The sequence below is a fragment of the Schistocerca piceifrons genome, chromosome 1, assembly GCF_021461385.2.
Source record: "Schistocerca piceifrons isolate TAMUIC-IGC-003096 chromosome 1, iqSchPice1.1, whole genome shotgun sequence".
Classification (NCBI taxonomy): domain Eukaryota; kingdom Metazoa; phylum Arthropoda; class Insecta; order Orthoptera; family Acrididae; genus Schistocerca; species Schistocerca piceifrons.
The window spans coordinates 642,997,681-643,017,306 of NC_060138.1; the positions used below are offsets into that span (position 1 = coordinate 642,997,681).

Genomic DNA, 19,626 nt, shown 5'->3' on the forward strand with positions numbered 1-19,626 from the left:
CCATTGTGGATACAGGACAGTGGCTGGTCAAATATTTACCAAGAAAAAGTCACCAAACATGAACTGACCTGCTTCCATCAAATTTACTTTGTTTCTCTTTCACAGAGACAAGAAACTCATAAATATATGGGCTAGTTGTGGTCATTACATTTACTGCTTGAAATAATATCTACATGATCCAAGTAGACTAAGTGCTGCAATGCACCTTATAGCTTTCCTTTGTAATTTAAAACTTATTCCAGCCTATAGAATTACCTTGTAGGCATGCTGTGAGAAGTTAACATTATTGATTATCAACTGTGGTCTTGTGCAGGCAATCTTTGAAACTGTGAATGAGGTTTAGATAATTCTATGGTTGACTCTTGCATGGAGGTGGTCTTATATTGTGGTTATTTTTGTAATAAAGAGAGTGCTATCTCATACAGGTACATGTTATCTGTCACTCTGATCATATACCTGGGTAGGACTCAACATTTGTGACCCACAAAGACCACATACTAATTTACTTTTATCCTAATTCAGATATTAACCATCAGCAATGAAGTCTTTGTGTAACTGATGTGCACCCCAGTTCACAAGAGAAAACAATTATTTCAGTGTCAAAGTGTGCAGTGTTTCACAATTGACTATTCAGAAACCCACATTCATCAAACATGAAAGTGGCACTCATCAGAGCAGTGTTCCAACATTGGGCAATAATGTCAAATAATGGTGCAATACAAAATGTTTGCTGTGTGACTTCATTGTCACTCCTGCTTTGCATGAAAATCTGGTATGTTCTGAGCCACAACAATGCAATCAATCAGATTCAAGATTGTTTGCTTAGCCTGATGTGTCTTTTGTGCCATGTTTGAAATGATTCAATGCATTGCTGGTGCCGCCAGATGTGCAGACTTCTGATGTTCCTACTGTGCTCTCCTCTGGACTTCAAACAGATATGATACATTCATCTGTTATACCCCCACATATGTCATCCTGGTGATCAGCATGACTACCCACTGATGTCACCTCCACATGCCTTAGTGCACTTCCTAAACTACCACCATTTTGCCCAGACCAAACTAGTGTATGGTTCACGATAGCCAAAACCATCCTTACCACATACAATGTCTCCAATGATGGTGCTAAATTTGTTATGCTGCTCAAACAATCAGGAGAGCATGCTGATGTGAAAAAACAACATTATCTTGCACCCCCACAGATAACAAGTGCATTGCAACAAAATCTGCTCTTCTTGAACACCTCTGATGGGCACTGGGAGAGGGCACCGGGAGAATAGCTACAGCAACTGATTTATAATGAACAACTGGGGAACAGGACTCAATCAAAGCTCTGGTGTAGATTATATACACTAGTTGATTATCAACTGATGCCGGACCTTATGGGTGGTCAAACTTCTGCCTCAAGAGCAACTCACCATGATTTCCCATGAAAATACATCATTGAATAACAGGCTCAAATTAGCTGACAGAACCTGCAGCACACTCCAGCACTGACAATGTGTCACTACCATTGATAATAGCACCAATGCACAAAGATTGCACAACTAGTTTTGACCTGCCCACCATCTCACTGCAGCTGTGTCCAACTGACCCTTATCAGTCTCTGCCGACTGTCACATCACAGCCCCAGCCAAAGTCAGTGAACTTCATGCAAACACAACAAATTACCAAGCACCTGGTAACTGTGCCCCTCACACTCCCACAAATTTGTGAGACCAACTTTGCTGGTTTCAAACACAGTTTGGCACTGGTTTCAAACATAGTTTGGTGACACTGCACATAACTGTTGTCCACTTTACGACTACCCAAAGGAGTCACACAGTCTGCAGTAGGCACACCGGACTGAGGAGACTATTCAAGTTGCCTCATCTAACACTGCAATAATGAATTATCTCCCATGACAGCAGACATTACATCCTCAATCACTCACTCCAACAATATTATGTCATCAATTCTGACTCTGGAGTAAGTACTGCATCTCTGGCCCATCCTCTTAAACCACGCAGCAGTTCCATTACACAGCTCCATGTGGCAAACGACTCTGCAGTCACCATCTATAGCTATCAGTACTACATACTGGATCTGGATCTTGAGGATGTGATCACATGGCACTCCCTCATCATGGATGTCAGTCAACATGTACTCTGCACTGATTTTCTTCATCATGTGTGACTAGGTACATTGATGCTCTGAGGTTGCAGACACTCTGTTGCTAGTGTCATCGGCAATGCCTTTCCCATAATACAGCACACTCTTGCCACATCTCCCTCAGCCAACACACAGTGTCGCAGTTCTATGAATGATCCCTGTCATTATCGACAAAACTGCATCACGTCACTCATCAGAATTTGACAATTCCAGGTACTCCACTGTGAGACACAACCGGATTCCCTATGCCTAGAGCAGAAAAATGACACCATACAATGAGCAATCCACAAGATGTCGAAGGGACTCAATACAACAGGGTACGATCTACAAATTTATCAGACAATCTCAAAGTGGTCTCGATACGGCACTTGGCAACCACTGAAGAAGTGCCTGTGTCAACACAGACTTCACTCATCAATAAGGTCAGTGAAGCATATTCTGCTCATGTGATTCCCAATGAAACTCCTTGCTTTCCGGCAACCCCAGTCTCTCTGTGAGTGTTGTTTACACAGTGCACTAGCAGAAACCGAATTGTACACAAGATTATCATCATGCCAGGCCCTCTGTTCTACCACAGACCATGCAAGTTACTTCTGGACAACCTTTGTGCCACTAAGGCATGAAATCTTAAAACCTGATGTCAGAAGACCTTTAGACAGCTAATGGGCTTCACCAATTAAGTTAGTGGTCAGGAAAGATGGGACTGTATATTTATGTGGAGACTACAGGGCTCTTAATTCTTGTACAATAATTGACAGTTACTCAACAACAAACATTCAGGATTTCACCAACTTTCTCATGGCTGCTTCTGTTTTCAGTGTAACTGACTGCAAGTAAGATTACCTGCACATATCAATGAGTGCAGAAGACATTAACAAGACAGCAACTATCATGCCTTTCAGCTTCTCTGAGTTCCTGTTTATGGCATTCAACCTCAAAAACATGGCTGAAATCTGACAATGATGTATTGATGATATTTCATTTAAGCTTCCTTTCTGTTATGCATTCCTTGATGCATCCTCATTTTTCCGCAGGCAAGGACATACACGTATTACATCTTGAGCAAGTTTTTGATGACAAGCTGATAATGATGTTATGATTAACAAAGAAAAATGCCAACTTTGGCAAACTGAAGTTATCTTTCTCAGATAAGTCATCAATGCCATTGACATTTGTCCTATGCCACAGCAAGCTCATCAGCTGCCACCACCGCAGGACCTACAAAAGTTACGTCGATTCCTATGGATGATTAATTTCTATCGCTGTCACCTTCCACAGGCAGCCACCATTCAGCCCCACTCACAGAGGTTCTCAAGTGCAAAACTACCATTAGTAAACATAAGCTGGCAGGGCTCCCTCACATAAAACATATCTTTGACCAGCTTAAAGACAGCCTTGCACATGTCACAGCTTTGGCTCACTCACTTCCTCTCGCTCAACCCATTATTACATCCGACATGAGTGATTTCACTGTTGGGGCAGTATTCCTTGAGAAAATGGCAGGTTTAACATGACCATTTCAATTTTACTCATGTAAACTAATAGCTTCATAGAATAAGTGGTATATCTATGTCCATGAACTTCTTGTAACAATATTACAAAAGGATAGTTGCTAAGCATCATATAGCAGAGATGATGAGTCACAGATACACAGAAAAAAAAAAGACTGTCACACAATAAGCTTTCAGACAACAAGAACTTTGTCAAAAACAGACCAAACACACACACACACACACACACACACACACACACACACACACACATGACCACAGTGGACTGTGCTCCTCGGTATGTGAGATGTGAGTTCCGTGTGTGTGTGTTTTGTGTGTGTGTGTGTGTGTGTGTGTGTGTGTGTGTGTGTGTGTGTGTGTGTGTGTGTGTGTTTTTTGTCTGTTTTTGACAATGGCCTTGTTGCCTGAAAGCTTATTGTGTGACAGTCATTTTGTTGTGCCTATCAGAGACTCAGCATCTCTGCTATATGTTGAGTAGCAACTATAATTTTCATAGTATTGTTTCATTCCATCCTGGATTTTTCACGAATTTCTTGTGATTTATGAAGCAGTACACCAGTTGAAAGATGATGTGAAAAGCAGACCACTAGTCATTTACATGGACCACTGACTGCTGACAGACTCAATCTGAAATCTGTCAAAAGACACGTGACCCTTGCATTCCCACCACCTGGATTCTACTGCACAGTTTATGACCCATGAAGAGTGTGGACAATGTTGTTGCAGATTGTCTCTCATGGATCAATGTCACCCCTACACAAATCAACTATGATAAGTTCACAGAGGCACTGGTCCAGGACCAGGACCATCCCACTGCTGGTCTCAAACTTAAACATGTCCTGATACCAGTTATGACTAGACAGATATTGTGTGATGTGTCACAAAATTGAACTCACCCAATCATCCATCAGCTGCTTCAGAAGATTATCCTCAGACAGTTTGACAAACTGCCACATCCCAGTATGTGCCCCAATGACATGCCTTGTTATGTAGCTGAACATTAAGGAAGACTGCAAAAAGTGGACTTGGTACATATGCCATTTCAATGGAGTAATGTGGTTGCGTCATATGCAACCGCCTCTTGGTTTGAGATTCCACAGGGATGATTCCAACATGTGCATCTCCAACTGGCAGGACCTCTCTCCTTGAGTTCAAAGGTCATTGATACATTCTTCCTATCATCAACCATGTACCATGGTGAGCACAGGCTATACCTCTCTGGGACATCACTGCATATTCAACTGCCAGGCTTTCATTGATGCATGAATTTATGGGTTTTGATACTTTGTGTCTATAACCACTGATCAAGGTTGGCAATTCAAATTGGACCTGTTCAGCAAACTATGCAATCTTTGCAGCACTCATCAATATCAGACATCTGCCTACCATCCACAGAACAATGGGGTTGTTGAAAACTGGCACTGTACCTTGAAAATGGCACTCATTTGCTATGGAGGCCAGCTGACCTTAGGTGTTGCTAGTGTACACTCAGCACACAAACATGACTTGGGGGCTTCTTTGGCAGAAATCCTGTGTTGTGAAATGTTCTCCTTAGCAGCTGATTTTGTGCATAAACAACCACTTGTCACAGCCACAGATCTACTTGTCCTTGTCACACACATTAAGTGTCATATGACATGCTTCCACATCTCTCCCCCACAGCTGCACAGTGTGCCAAAAATCTTCAAACATAAAGTGCTGGCCAGTTGGGATTTCATTATACTCCATGATGACACAATCTGGTCAGTTTTTCAGTCACTGCACATGGGACTGCACAAGGAACTTAAATGAGGTACCCTTTAGAGATATTACTGAGCAGCAAGCCTACAACAGGCCACTTGGATCCTGCATGAGGACTTATTCACCGATGATGCACTGCTTCCTTTATTCCAGTCAGCTCCAACCGCTGCCCCTCAGCTGGGCAGGCCAACAGCACACATCATTGCTGCCAGTTATATCACAGTATACCTCTATGTGCAAAACTTTCTGCCTGATCTCCTGAATGTCAAATTAGTTGAAAATTTTCTGGTTGTCAAAGGACAACACCTGTAGCAGTGTGCTAAGGATGGCTTCATTGCCTTTCACTTCACATGTACTTATGACCTGCCAAATGTTGTGGACTCAGCCACTATTATGTCACGACTATCACCAGATGGCTACCTCATTATTATAGTACCCAGAATATCACATCTGCTCAGATTCTTTTCTGACAATTCTGATGCTTAGACCCCACAAGGAAACCCTGCAGACTTCACTCCAATGACCATTGACTACAACCACTTCTGCTGTGGTTAAACTGATAACCTCCAGTACATCTTCAGGACTATCACCTCTTTGTAATGACAAGGGAAATGCTCTCACGTATGGCCACCTGATACCAATACAGCTTTGACTAACATCTGCTATGAAGCAGACCATGCTTCTCCTGCCACACGTATGTCATACTGTCTGAGTGCTCCACTATAGTGGTGGTCGAGGGGTGGGGGTGGGATGGAGGTAGAGGAGGGAGGGAGGCTCTGTGTGGATGCCAAGTGAAATACTAACCTTGCTATCAACTGTGGTATTGTGCAGGTGATCTTTGGAACTGGGAACGTGCTTTAGTTGGTTCTGTCACTGTCTCATGTGTAGACATGGTCTTGTATTGCAATTATTTGAAAAATAAAGAGAGTGTTATTTCATACTGGGACATATTATATGTACCCCCTGATCCTATCGTGCGGTAGGATTCTACAACCCTCTACTAGTATCACATCATTAAGGTGGGACTGGAAGAATATAAAATATGCCTAAAACTGAAGTTCTCTACTGACACAGCTCCTCAGCTTGTACAGAAGACAATTCACATGGACTAGTCTGCCACATAATTTCCCTGTGTGGGTATGCAAACTAAGCTTTTAGTCTATGTGAAATTCTAGTAGTTTGACTATTTTCTCATCACAACTAGGAGCATTCAGACTGAATGCAATGTCTTCAGTTTTGCTGTAATTTTTCCCATACTTTTGTCTCAATCCAGGTAGTGTATCTCTTTATCACTACTGCTATGTTGTGTCACACATTTTCAAGGATAGTATCACATGTTAAGAGTATTGTGCCATCTGCAGATTATAGCACTACATCACATGGTGCAACTGTGGGTAAATGATTCATTTAAATAATGAAAAGTAATCGTTCATGAACAGCTCACTGAGGTACACCCTTTATAACCAGAAGACATTCTGTCTATTCTTTATTTATCTTAACTAACTGTTTTCTGTTGTCCAAGAAAGACTTCATTATGCACAAAGCAATCTCTCTCATTTCACAGAGGTAGAATTTTTTTTATGAGAATGTTGTGAGAGACCAAATCAAATGCTTTCCTGGGGTGCAATAGTCCAGCACAGATAATCTCGTCATTTACAAAATAATTGTATATTTTAGTTGGATATACACTCCTGGAAATGGAAAAAAGAACACATTGACACCGGTGTGTCAGACCCACCATACTTGCTCCGGACACTGCGAGAGGGCTGTACAAGCAATGATCACACGCACGGCACAGCGGACACACCAGGAACCGCGGTGTTGGCCGTCGAATGGCGCTAGCTGTGCAGCATTTGTGCACCGCCGCCGTCAGTGTCAGCCAGTTTGCCGTGGCATATGGAGCTCCATCGCAGTCTTTAACACTGGTAGCATGCCGCGACAGCGTGCACGTGAACCGTATGTGCAGTTGACGGACTTTGAGCGAGGGCGTATAGTGGGCATGTGGGAGGCCGGGTGGACGTACCGCCGAATTGCTCAACACGTGGGGCGTGAGGTCTCCACAGTACATCGATGTTGTCGCCAGTGGTCGGCGGAAGGTGCACGTGCCCGTCGACCTGGGACCGGACCGCAGCGACGCACGGATGCACGCCAAGACCGTAGGATCCTACGCAGTGCCGTAGGGGACCGCACCGCCACTTCCCAGCAAATTAGGGACACTGTTGCTCCTGGGGTATCGGCGAGGACCATTCGCAACCGTCTCCATGAAGCTGGGCTATGGTCCCGCACACCGTTAGGCTGTCTTCCGCTCACGCCCCAACATCGTGTCGCGACAGGCGTGAATGGAGGGTCGAATGGAGACGTGTCGTCTTCAGCGATGAGAGTCGCTTCTGCCTTGGTGCCAATGATGGTCGTATGCGTGTTTGGCGCCGTGCAGGTGAGCGCCACAATCAGGACTGCATACGACCGAGGCACACAGGGCCAACACCCGGCATCATGGTGTGGGGAGCGATCTCCTAAACTGGCCGTACACCACTGGTGATCGTCGAGGGGACACTGAATAGTGCACGGTACATCCAAACCGTCATCGAACCCATCGTTCTACCATTCCTAGACCGGCAAGGGAACTTGCTGTTCCAACAGGACAATGCACATCCATATGTATCCCGTGCCACCCAACATGCTCTAGAAGGTGTAAGTCAACTACCCTGGCCAGCAAGATCTCCGGATCTGTCCCCCATTGAGCATGTTTGGGACTGGATGAAGCGTCGTCTCACGCGGTCTGCACGTCCAGCACGAACGCTGGTCCAACTGAGGCGCCAGGTGGAAATGGCATGGCAAGCCGTTCCACAGGACTACATCCAGCATCTCTACGATCGTCTCCATGGGAGAATAGCAGCCTGCATTGCTGCGAAAGGTGGATATGCACTGTACTGGTGCCGACATTGTGCATGCTCTGTTGCCTGTGTCTATGTGCCTGTGGTTCTGTCAGTGTGATCATGTGATGAATCTGACTCCAGGAATGTGTCAATAAAGTTTCCCCTTCCTGGGACAATGAATTCACGGTGTTCTTATTTCAATTTCCAGGAGTGTATTTTAGTTGGATCTGAAACCATACTGTGAAGAAATAAGTACATTTGATTCAAAATATTGACTCACCTGTTTATGCCTGTGGTATTCTAATACTTTTGATATTATAGGTATATGTGATATAGGTCAACAGTTATCTGGAGATGTTATATCTCATTTCTTGCTTACTGGTTTAACTACAGTTGTTTTCAAACATGGAAGATAATTTATTTCTTTTAAGATTTATTTTAGTTACTGGCATTACAGTTTGATTTCTGATAGATTTAATAATGTAGTTTGAGAGGCCACAGCAATCCACTGCTCTATTTGCTATTGATTCACTGACCACCTCTGTTCCACAATTCCACTAAAAGCTGGAAGTTTACTGTTAATTCCTGGTAGTAGTGTCTCTATTTTACTCACATCCTCCACACAGCATAATATCCTAAAATTTCCAGCACAATATTGTTACAAAACTTGCACATTTTGATATGGATACATAGAAACAGAAGAAAAAGTAATTCATTAGGCTGCTCAGTGACATTAATGGTTTATATTGTCTTATTCAAACATTTCAAAAGATCAAAATTATTAAACATAGCATAAAAAACAACTTTGGAACACTTGTATGGTGTGCCTGTAATTAAATGCAGTGCATTTTTCATTTCAGTTGTTGTAGTTCATTTCTACAAGTATATTACTGCATGCTGCCCAGAATCATATAACTTCTGTGACAGTCTGTTGTAAAGGTCTAATTCAAATTAATAGTAGAAACTCAGTCTCCTTAAAACACTGATTGCTAAAACTCAGTCAAAAAAACTACGCAGCAATTTCTTTCCTCTCATTTTTCAGCCATTTCCATTCAAATTTTTATCACACATTTGTAGTTCATTCTTGAGGATATTTCATATATTTTTCCCATACTGATGCAGTAAATGATCATATATGCTCCATTAAATATTGTCACATGACTCACGTGACAGAAATGTATCTACACATTCTTCCTCCATAATGTTTGACAGCATTTTTATAACATTCCTGCACCCTTTTGAAAAGATTTTCACCAATCATCTTTTTAATTCATCTTACATATTCCTTTGTTATATTTATTTCCTGTGATTATTTCCAGTGCTTATTCTCCGTCTCAATAACAGTTAGTTCCACATCCACTTCCAACCTCCGCCTCTAATGACCTTGATGTTGACAATACATTAACACTAATCTTCCTTCCTTCACTTTACTTTCAATCTGAGTACAGAAGCTTGCTCCATCAAGCAATCCAGAACAGCTTTCCTACTATGGTGCCAACCTAGTTTCACATAATGTTTCTGAAATGTAACACAACCTACAGAATCTACTCTCCACCTCCCACCCCCTTCCATGGTCTGACAATTAAAACAGCCTTATTTTTCACACAGATCTCCAAGTTTTCAGAGTCCACCAGTTCCTATTCCTCACAAACCTTGTGTTTCCTCCACAAAAATTTGTACAATGATATCCTAATTATTTACACCTCCTCATCTGAGTTGAAACCCTTGCCTTCCATCAACTGGAGATCTATACCAATAATCACCTTGCTAAAACAAGTGATTTTCAGCTTCTACTCAACCATCTCACTAAACTACCTATCTATCATCTGCCTCAAAATAACACTCAAGAAACTCACTGAACCACATTGAAATCATTACTTGAATTCATAGTCTTCATATCTTAGATGAATAGGTTGTTTCATCTGCCATATGCTCAAGTCCTTCTAGCCAATGCCTTAGAGGACCTAAGTTCCAAACAGATGAAAACACTGTTATTTTGTAAGGTTACAAACCCATGGTATCTGCTTTATAAATGTGGTAGACTGGCCAACATCTCATATTCCATGACATTAAATTTACAAGTTGGTAATGGCCATTTTACAATTTTCAGAGTCTCCATAGTTGTGCCTTTTGCCAGGGTATGATATGTGTATAGTGAGCAACAACTAGTGGAGCACATCTACAGTCCTCTGTCCAGGAGGGACCCTCTGAAAAATGATCATGGACTGTGCAATAACGTAAGTGTAGTGAGTGACACCATTGACTATTGGCAAAGTCAATTTTATCTGTTCTTTTAATAAAAGCTGCCAGTCACTAATGAATGTTCAGGATGAGCACTACTATACCATGTACATCTTGACTGTGAATAGATGATTTGATTGTAACCAACACTGCTGATGATCATTTTATTAAGAAGAAATATTTGTTATATATGGGTATTGGTATCTTTCTGTCAAGTACCAGCATTTTACTGGATGTGGAGGAATGACGCATAAGTGGTGGCAAAGAACTGAATGTGAGTCTAATGCTCAATACATGGTCATACAAGACTGGATAGAAGAGACAGATAAGTCAAGAACACTAGAAGTACTGGACTTTTCCATACCCCTTGAACTACCACATGGATAATTTTTGACCTGCTCTAAGAAACCATCGTTTTATTGGTATTTGGATGATGCTTTGGGTATCATCAAGTTAACAATATGTTCAGGTACAATGTCAAAAATAAATTTTTAGAAATAAAACGTTTTTTATTTTTTTGTTTTAAATTTTACAGATGAAATTCCTCAGCATCTCATCAAACATCATTAAAACAAGTAGGTAAAACAATGTAACATGGTTTTTTTCATGAAAAGTTTGAAAAAGAGTCAAAACATACTGTTTATATGAGTACTAATAGTATATTTACTTTTACAGACACATTGGGTTAGGACCATGTATTTCCAAAAGATTTTAAAATGCAGCATGCAACTACAATGCTTAGTGTGTTTCCTTGCCTATTGCAGTCTAGGAACAAAAACATAAGAACAAATAATTTCACTCTACAACTATAAATATTTGGAAATATTTATGAAAAAGGAGTGGGCAGGAGCTGGGATGGGTTCATAGTTCTGACATTAGACAAGAGTTTTCGCTTGGCAGCTTTTATACATACACTTACTGCATTGAAACATATGCATGATGTTTTATTCCCCTTTAGTTCTGCACAGGAAACCTGAATTTGACAATGCTTTCTACTTCTAGGTTGGCCAGCTCCAGTTTCGAGTACCTGTAAGGGGAGATTGTCTCCTCTCTACAGTTTGCAGGGCCCAGCAAGATTATCTGCTACTCTGAGGATAAAATCTCACAGCAAAATCTTCTTAGAGGTAAGTAAATTACAAATTGAGTGACCATTGATCATGGCAAATCAAGAATCTTGTAAGAGACATGCATAGACCATCAGTGGTCACCAGCTCAGACACTGTAGAGTCTAGTCATTTGGTCAACTATATTGACTCCACTCTTAGTTTCATTGTTAAACTTCACAGTTTCTGGAAGTTTGTTCTCAGTGTTCTCATTGACCTGACTTCTAGCATGCATGTTACTCAGCATAAGGACATTTGTTTCCTTTATCCACTGGAATACTGTGAGAAGATTATCGCCCATCTTGTACAATTGTGTTGCATATAGTGTGTCATCTTCACTTCATGCCACAGGAAAGACTTCCTTGAGTGATCTCTGAAGAGGCCATTTAAACTCATTCCTCTTTGTTTCAGCTCATCTGCCAGTTTCATGGAGATGAAGAAGTTGTCAGTCATTCAGGAATGGCTGTGTCAACTTCATAACAACATGGTGATCAAGATCCTTGCTCGGATGATGAACCTCATCTTTGCCACAGTAAGGGATCCCTTCAGAAAGTGGCACTTGTCAGCATTGCACAAAGCCAGAATTTTATCCCATATTTATAAGTTTTGCTCAGGATGTACTGTATGAAAGGGAACCTGCACTTGTAAGGATACGGCTGCTCCTCAACAGCTATGCTTTTGCTGGCTTGTACTGGGCAATGAAATTGTCAGTAAATAGTATTTGAAGCAAGGCAAAATTTATCAGTTTCCATGTGTTGTCTCCTTGATGATACAGAACCAAACCTAAGATGACTGCCGCATTGATATCAAGCATTGCACAACCTCGGAATTTCAATTTTAATCCTAAACTGTTGAAATATACTACAACATCTCACGAATAATGTTGGAGCACACCCAGAAACTATTTAGTGTCTGAAAAATGGTGTTATTGACATAAAATTGCATTGAACTGTGTATGGTTCAAAAAAATGACCCATGTGGTACTTCTGGTATAATAGGTCAATTTTTCATACTTCTACATGTGCTAGGGGGATGAACTTTTGATGAGTGATACAGCCCTATAAAAAGTCACGGGACTGTTTGGTCCTGTGATGATTATGTTGGGACTAGGGCCCTCAACAAACCTTTGTGGGTCAAAAATAGTCCCATGTTACTCCTAGAGTTAAGAAGCACTCATTGAATAGTGTTGATCCTATATAAAGTTTCAGTACTGCATCCAAATTTAAGTGTGCTGCACTAATCAAAGCTCTACTATCCCTCACCTTCTTACTACTTTGGAAACACTTCTGTACCACCTAGTCTAGTGACCAGCATTGACACAAAACCAAAGTTGAACCTTGCCATCCCCAGAACATACCTATCTCTAAGATTGATTCTATGCCATTCTCACTCAACCATACTTTGATAAAATTTCAGGTACTTTCACCATCAAATTTTTCTCAATATATTTCATAGGCCCCTTCTCAAAGCTGCCAATGAACTGATAACGAAAGAGTGGTCATCAAAACCCTTAGAAGAGATAGCAATCAGAGTATCTACCTTGAGCAAAAGTGATTAAAAGAAATAAGATTTCCGCTGACACTATGAAAGTCTACTAAGAACCCTTGCAGGAGGGAACACATTGCTAGATTATCCCCCATACTTTCCCTCAAATTAACCTGAATTCTCAAATTTAAAGTTTATTCTTTTAGACACATGATCTCCACATATATACAGATGGTTGCATACTTGTAGGCAGACATCTGCAGAGTGAAACAGAAATGGAATAGACTATGCAGTCACGTAATCAAATTTGAACAAAAGCTGATTTGGTACTGATCTGTTTCTTTATTAGCCTTACATTCTGTCACCTCTAGCTGTCCTCTGTGGTGCTGTTCTACCTCCATTTTTCTTCTCTTCAGTTCATATGCTAGCTGTAGATCCTCTTGGTTTTGACTACCAGTATTTTTCAAATGGCCCAAGCATTTACTGCCACCATCTCCAAAAATGTTGCATAAGTCATTCATTGGTCTTCTCCTACATATAACCCTTGGATTTAAACAATGGAAAATCCATAGTTGAGCACAATGATATGTTCTGTTATTTATTGGGCAGTAGACAGGCACATTGAAAGTAGATTGCTTCATATTTTCATTTATCAGACAAGTTCTGTGTCAGATGTAGACAAAACTCACACACATTCACACATGAAAGAAACGCAATTATATGGCCACTATTGTATCTGGGCACTAAGGTCAAACTGCGACTGTGGTCAGCAGCAATCTCAGGTATGTTGAGTACTGAGGGGACAGAGTCATGGACCCCAGAGGGGGAGGGGAGTTGTAGTGGGGTAGAGGTGGGGGAGGGTGGTGTAGTGCTGCCTGTGGGAGTGTGGAGGGATGTATCAGTGATAGGATTATGGGCTACAAGTTGAAGCCTTGGGAGGCTGTGCTATGGAGGCAAAAGAGGAGAGGAGACAAGCAGAGAAAAGGAAAGGATTATGCAGATGCACTTGGGTGGGGCAGGGGGGTGGGTGGGGGGGGGGGGGGGGGGCAGTAGGCACATATAAAAGGGTGCAGTGGGAGCAGGTAAGGAGATAGAGGCAGGTAGAGGACAGTGACTAGCAAAGATTAAGGTAAGCAGCATTATGGGAAAGAAGGATATGTTGCAGGGAAATTTCCCACCAGCACAGTTCAGAAAAGCTGGTGCTGGTGGGAAGAATCTAGGTGGCACATGGTGTGATGCACTCACTGAAGTTAAGTATTTCAAGTTGGGCAGATCACCCAGTTGCCGAGCATGCTGCCCAACATGATGTGCTTGACTGCAATGACTCCTTCACAGCCTGTACCAGCTGGATTTTCTCCCCCAACAACAGCTTTTCTGAATTGTTCTTGTGGGAACTCTCCCTGCAGTATATCCTCCATTCCTTTAACCCCCTGTAACAAAAAAGATGGAATAGTTCCAATGATTCTTGTACCACACGAGGTAGTAATATAACTTTTTTCTTCTTTATTTTATATCATTTTATGAATGATATCTGTATGCAACTATAAAATTATCAAAATGTGGTATAGGAGAATAAAGAATGGTGCAGTATCTCCAGCCAATATCATCCCATTCCCAAAATGAGAGGACCAAGGTGTGTTGCGAAGAGGGAGAGGGGTGCTGCTACAGTACTGATTAAAAGTCCATACAAAAATACTTCATCAGAACTAAAAAAAGAGAGAGAGAATAATCAACAGAAACAGCACCTTAAGATCTGAACATAAACAAAGGCATGCAAACAAATCAGATGGCTCTTTGCAGAAAAGAAAAGGAACATCTAAGAAGATGAGCCAGTCATATGTGCAAGAGAATGATTATTACGAAGATGGTGTTGATGACATTGTTAACCCAGAAGGTATTTACTGCAAGAACAAATACAATGTGCCTCAAACTGAAAGGATCACTTTTTCAAAACCCTGTAATTGTCTCCCATTGTGGCACAAAAGTTTGAAATTTGGCTCAAAGATGCATAAATCTTTCTTCTGTAATGGTGGAAAAGTGTCGCATCTTGCAACATCACACTCAGGCTTGGCGACCCTTCAAATAGCAAGGTGTTGACACATGTAAAAAAAAAGGTTGCAAAAAAAAGCCACATCTCCTAAGTTCATGTACAGGGATTCAATTTCGCCACAATTCTGCCCAGTGCCACCGTAGATGTATCACAAAATAATAAGGTCATCTCAGCCCCTCTTACCCACATTTTACCTCTTCTTTTGGCATCTATGCAATGGAGGTTAGAGCCACGACACTGAAATAACACATTTTTCTTATGTGTGGCCAAGGAAAACATTTCAGATATGCTGCAACTCAGAATCAACTTGAAAAGAATGCAAGGGGTGGCACAAAGGGCATCAATGAAACTACCCCTTTCCCTTGGGCATTGTTTCCCACACATTTCACAATTGAAAACAAAAGTTCACAGTGCAATGTGCAACAGGAAGATATTCTTGACAACCATTGACACTGCTGACGGCTTCAGGCATTTCAACCTTTCTCTAAGGGCATTGTCAGACTGCATGCCCATTGAACATGATTGCACCCCTTTGGAGTGCAAAAAATGTGTGTGAATTCCTAAGGGACCAAACTACTGAGGTCATCGGTCCCTAGACTTACATACTACTTAAACTAAATTAAACTAACTTATGCTAAGAACAACACACACACCCATGCCCAAGGGAGGACTTGAACCTCCGGCGGGAGGGGCCGTGCAATCCATGACAGGGCACCTTAGACTGCGTGGCCACTCAGCACAGATTTGGAATGCAGCACAACCACAATTTTTGCTCTTTTGTCTGGATTGGAACCACTAGGGACCATTCAAAACCATTCAACAAAATTTTAACTTAATCTAGAGCAGCAAAAGATTCTTATGCCTTTTCAGCACTCCTGTTTTCACCCTCTAGTGGCATGATCATGTCAGAGTGCAACATTAACATGTGTATGAATAAGACAGTAAAGTGGCCCTCTAAGAGCCCCCTCCCCCCAGTTTGGCAACACCCTCAACTTTGTTAAGGATGTTACAAATATAACTGTCAGAAACTTCGATACCAATTCAGCCTGGAAGTTGCTCTGTGTTTATTTCCTACCCAAGGTGTGTCAAGAGAGTTGCCTAACCATGAGGCACTAGATCATCCACCAGGCAGATTTGGTGTCAACATTTCTAAAGTTACATTGCTAATCTGCTCAATGTAGCTGCATGGGTGGCATCAAGGGTGTTACTGAATGGAGGGATGGGGAGGGGGATGTCTTAGAGGGGCCCTCTGCCATTTTATTGATGCACATGTTAATGTTGCACTGTTGCATGATTGTGCCACAGAAGGGCACAAAACAAAGAATCTGAAAAAGCATAAGAACACTTTGTTGCTTCTGATCATGTTCAAATTTTGTTTAATGGTTTTGAATGGTCCCTAGTGGTTCCACTGTGCACAACAGCAAAAATTGCAGACACATTGCACTCCAAAGTACTGCTACCATGTTCAAACAGGAATGCAGTCCAACTATGTTGTTAGAGAATGTTTGAAACATCCAAGGGTGTCAGAAGTGTCAAAATTTGTCTAGAACATCTTCCTGTTGCTCATCACACTGTGAAATGTGTGGGAATCAACACCCCAGGGAAAGGGGTAGTTTCACTGATGCCATTTATGCCATCCCCTGAGGCTGATTTGTGTCAGTCCTGAGTGGCACTGCATCTGAAATGTTGTCCTTGGCCATGCATAAGAAAACCACATGATTGCAACTGTGAGTGTCACAGTTCTGACCTTCATTACCTAGACATCAAAAGAAGGGGTGAAGCACGAGTAAGAGGGGATGTAATGACCTCCTCAGTGTGTGACATGTCCACAATGGCATTGGGCAGAGTTATGGTGAGATTTGGTGCCAATGTGATATTGTTAACCCACCTTAGAGTTCTTATGAACTTCTGAGCTGCGACCATATTTTTGCAAGTGTCAATACCATATTGTTTGAAGCATCACTGAGCCCACGGGTGAAGTTGTATGGCATCATGCTTTCATACTATTACAGAGGAGGGTTGTAGGCACCTTTGAGCCAGTTTCAAATTTATGCATTGCAATTACAGACAATTCTGGGGGTTTGACAAAATTATTCTGTATGTGGTGAATACTGTTTTACGTGTTAGGACTGTGTAAACTGTTCTCATGACCAATGTGCTGGAATGGACAATGCTGATAACAAGTTCATTTGCAATTTCTGTAAGAGCATTAATGTTCTGGCAAGTCAAAGGAAGCTGAATATGTAATGAGCCTTGTATTCTTTTTATTTACTACATTCTTTTCAATAACAGGCATACATATTTTAATTTTTCACTTTGTGATAATGAAAGAAAATCGCATTTCAGCTTTATTTAGGTGCACCTTATGTGAAACATTGTTGTTGTTGTGGTGGTCTTCAGTCCTGAGCCTGGTTTCATGCAGCTCTCCATGCTACTCTATCCTGTGCAAGCTTCTTCATCTCCCAGTACCTGCTGCAACCTACATCCTTCTGAATCTGCTTAGTGTGATCATCTCTTGGTCTCCCTCTACGATTTTTATCCTCCACGCTGCCCTCCAATACTAAATTGGTGATCCCTTAATGCCTCAGAATATGTCCTACCCACCGGTCCCTTCTTCCAGTCAAGTTGTGCCAGAAACTCCTCTTCTCCCCAATTCTATTCAATACCTCCTCATTAGTTATGTGATCTACCCATCTAATCTTCAGCATTCTTCTGTAGCACCACATTTTGAAACCTTCTATTCTCCTCTTGTCCAAACTATTTATCATCCATGTTTCACTTCCATACATGGCAACACTCCATAGAAATACTTTCAGAAACGACTTTCTGACATTTAAATCTATACTCGATGTTAACAATTTTCTCTTCTTCAGAGATTCTTCCCATGCCATTGCCAGTCTACATTTAATATCCTCTCTACTTTGACCATCATCAGTTACTTTGCTCCCCAAATAGCAAAACTCCTTTACTACTTTAAGTGTCTCATTTTCTAATCTAATTCCCTCAGCATCACCTGGTTTAATTCGACTACATTCCATTATCCTCATTTTGCTTTTGTTGATGTTCATCTTATATCTTCCTTTCAAGACACTGTCCATTCGATTCAACTGCTCTCCCAGGTCCTTTGCTGTCTCTCACAGAATTACAATGTCACTGACGAACCTCAAAGTTTTTTTTTTTCTTCTCCATGGATTTTAATTCCTATTCCAAGTTTTTCTTTTGTTTCCTTTACTGCTTATTCAATATACAGATTGAGTAACATCTGGGATAGGCTACAACCCTATCTCACTCCCTTCCCAACCAATGCTTCCCTTTCATGTCCCTCGACTCTTGTAACTGCCATCTGGTTTCTGTACAAATTGTAAATAGCCTTTCACTCCCTGTATTTTAGCACTGCCACCTTCAGAATTTGAAAGAGAGTATTCCAGTCAACATTGTCAAAAGCTGTCTCTAAGTCTACAAATGTTAGAAAAGTAGGTTTGCCTTTCCTTAATCTATTTTATAACATAAGTTGTAAGGTCAGTATTTCCTCATGTGTTCCAATATTTCTACAGAATCCAAACTGATCTTCCCCGAGGTCGGCTTCTACCAGTTTTTCCATTCTTCTGTAAAGAATTTACGTTAGTTTTTTGCAGCCGTGATTTATTAAACTGATAGTTTGGTAATTTTCACATCTGTCAACACCTGCTTTCTTTGGGATTGGAATTATTATATTCTTTTTGAAGTCTGAGGGTATTTCGCCTGTCTCATACATCTTGCTGACCAGATGGTAGAGTTTTGTCAGGGCTGGCACTCCCAAGGTCTTGTTTTGACATAGGTCTTTCAGTGCTCTGTCAAACTCCTCACACAGTATCATATCTCCCATTTCATCTTCATCTGCATCCTCTTCCATTTCCATAATGTTGTCCTCAAGTACCTCGCCCTTGTGTAGACCCTCTATATATTCCTTCCACCTTTCTGCTTTCCCTACTTTGCTTAGAACTGGGTTTCCATCTGAGCTCTTGATATTCACACAAGTGATTCTCTTTTCTCAAAAGGTCTCTTTAATTTTCCTGTAGGCAGTATCTATCTTACCCCTAGTGAGATAAGCCTCTACATTCTTACATTTGTCTTCGAGCGATCCCTGCTTAGCCATTTTGCACTTCCTGTCGATCCCATTTTTGAGACATATGTATTTCTTTTTGCCTTCTTCATTTACTGCATTTTTATATTTCTCCTTTGATCAATTAAATTCAATATTTCTTCTGTTACCCAAGGATTTCTACTAGCCCTCGTCTATTTACCTGCTTGATCCTCTGCTGCCTTTGCAACTTCATCCCTCAAAGCTACCCATTCTTCTTCTAGTTGTCATATAAACTTGTACTACTGTAGTAGGCATGGGCTTCATGTCTGTCTTGGCCACAATATGCCTTCACTATGCTGTTTAAAGTAGCTTACCCACACTCCTATTTTTTTTATTCATTATTAAAC

The 19,626-nt window shown here is 41.3% G+C and overlaps 1 protein-coding gene across 1 annotated transcript in view; it reads right to left on the bottom strand.

The window, feature by feature from the left end:
• Positions 1 to 19,626, bottom strand: part of LOC124760357 (collagen alpha chain CG42342-like) — a 641,799-nt gene that overhangs the window by 61,966 nt on the left and 560,207 nt on the right. The gene's annotated exons all lie outside the window — the stretch shown is intronic.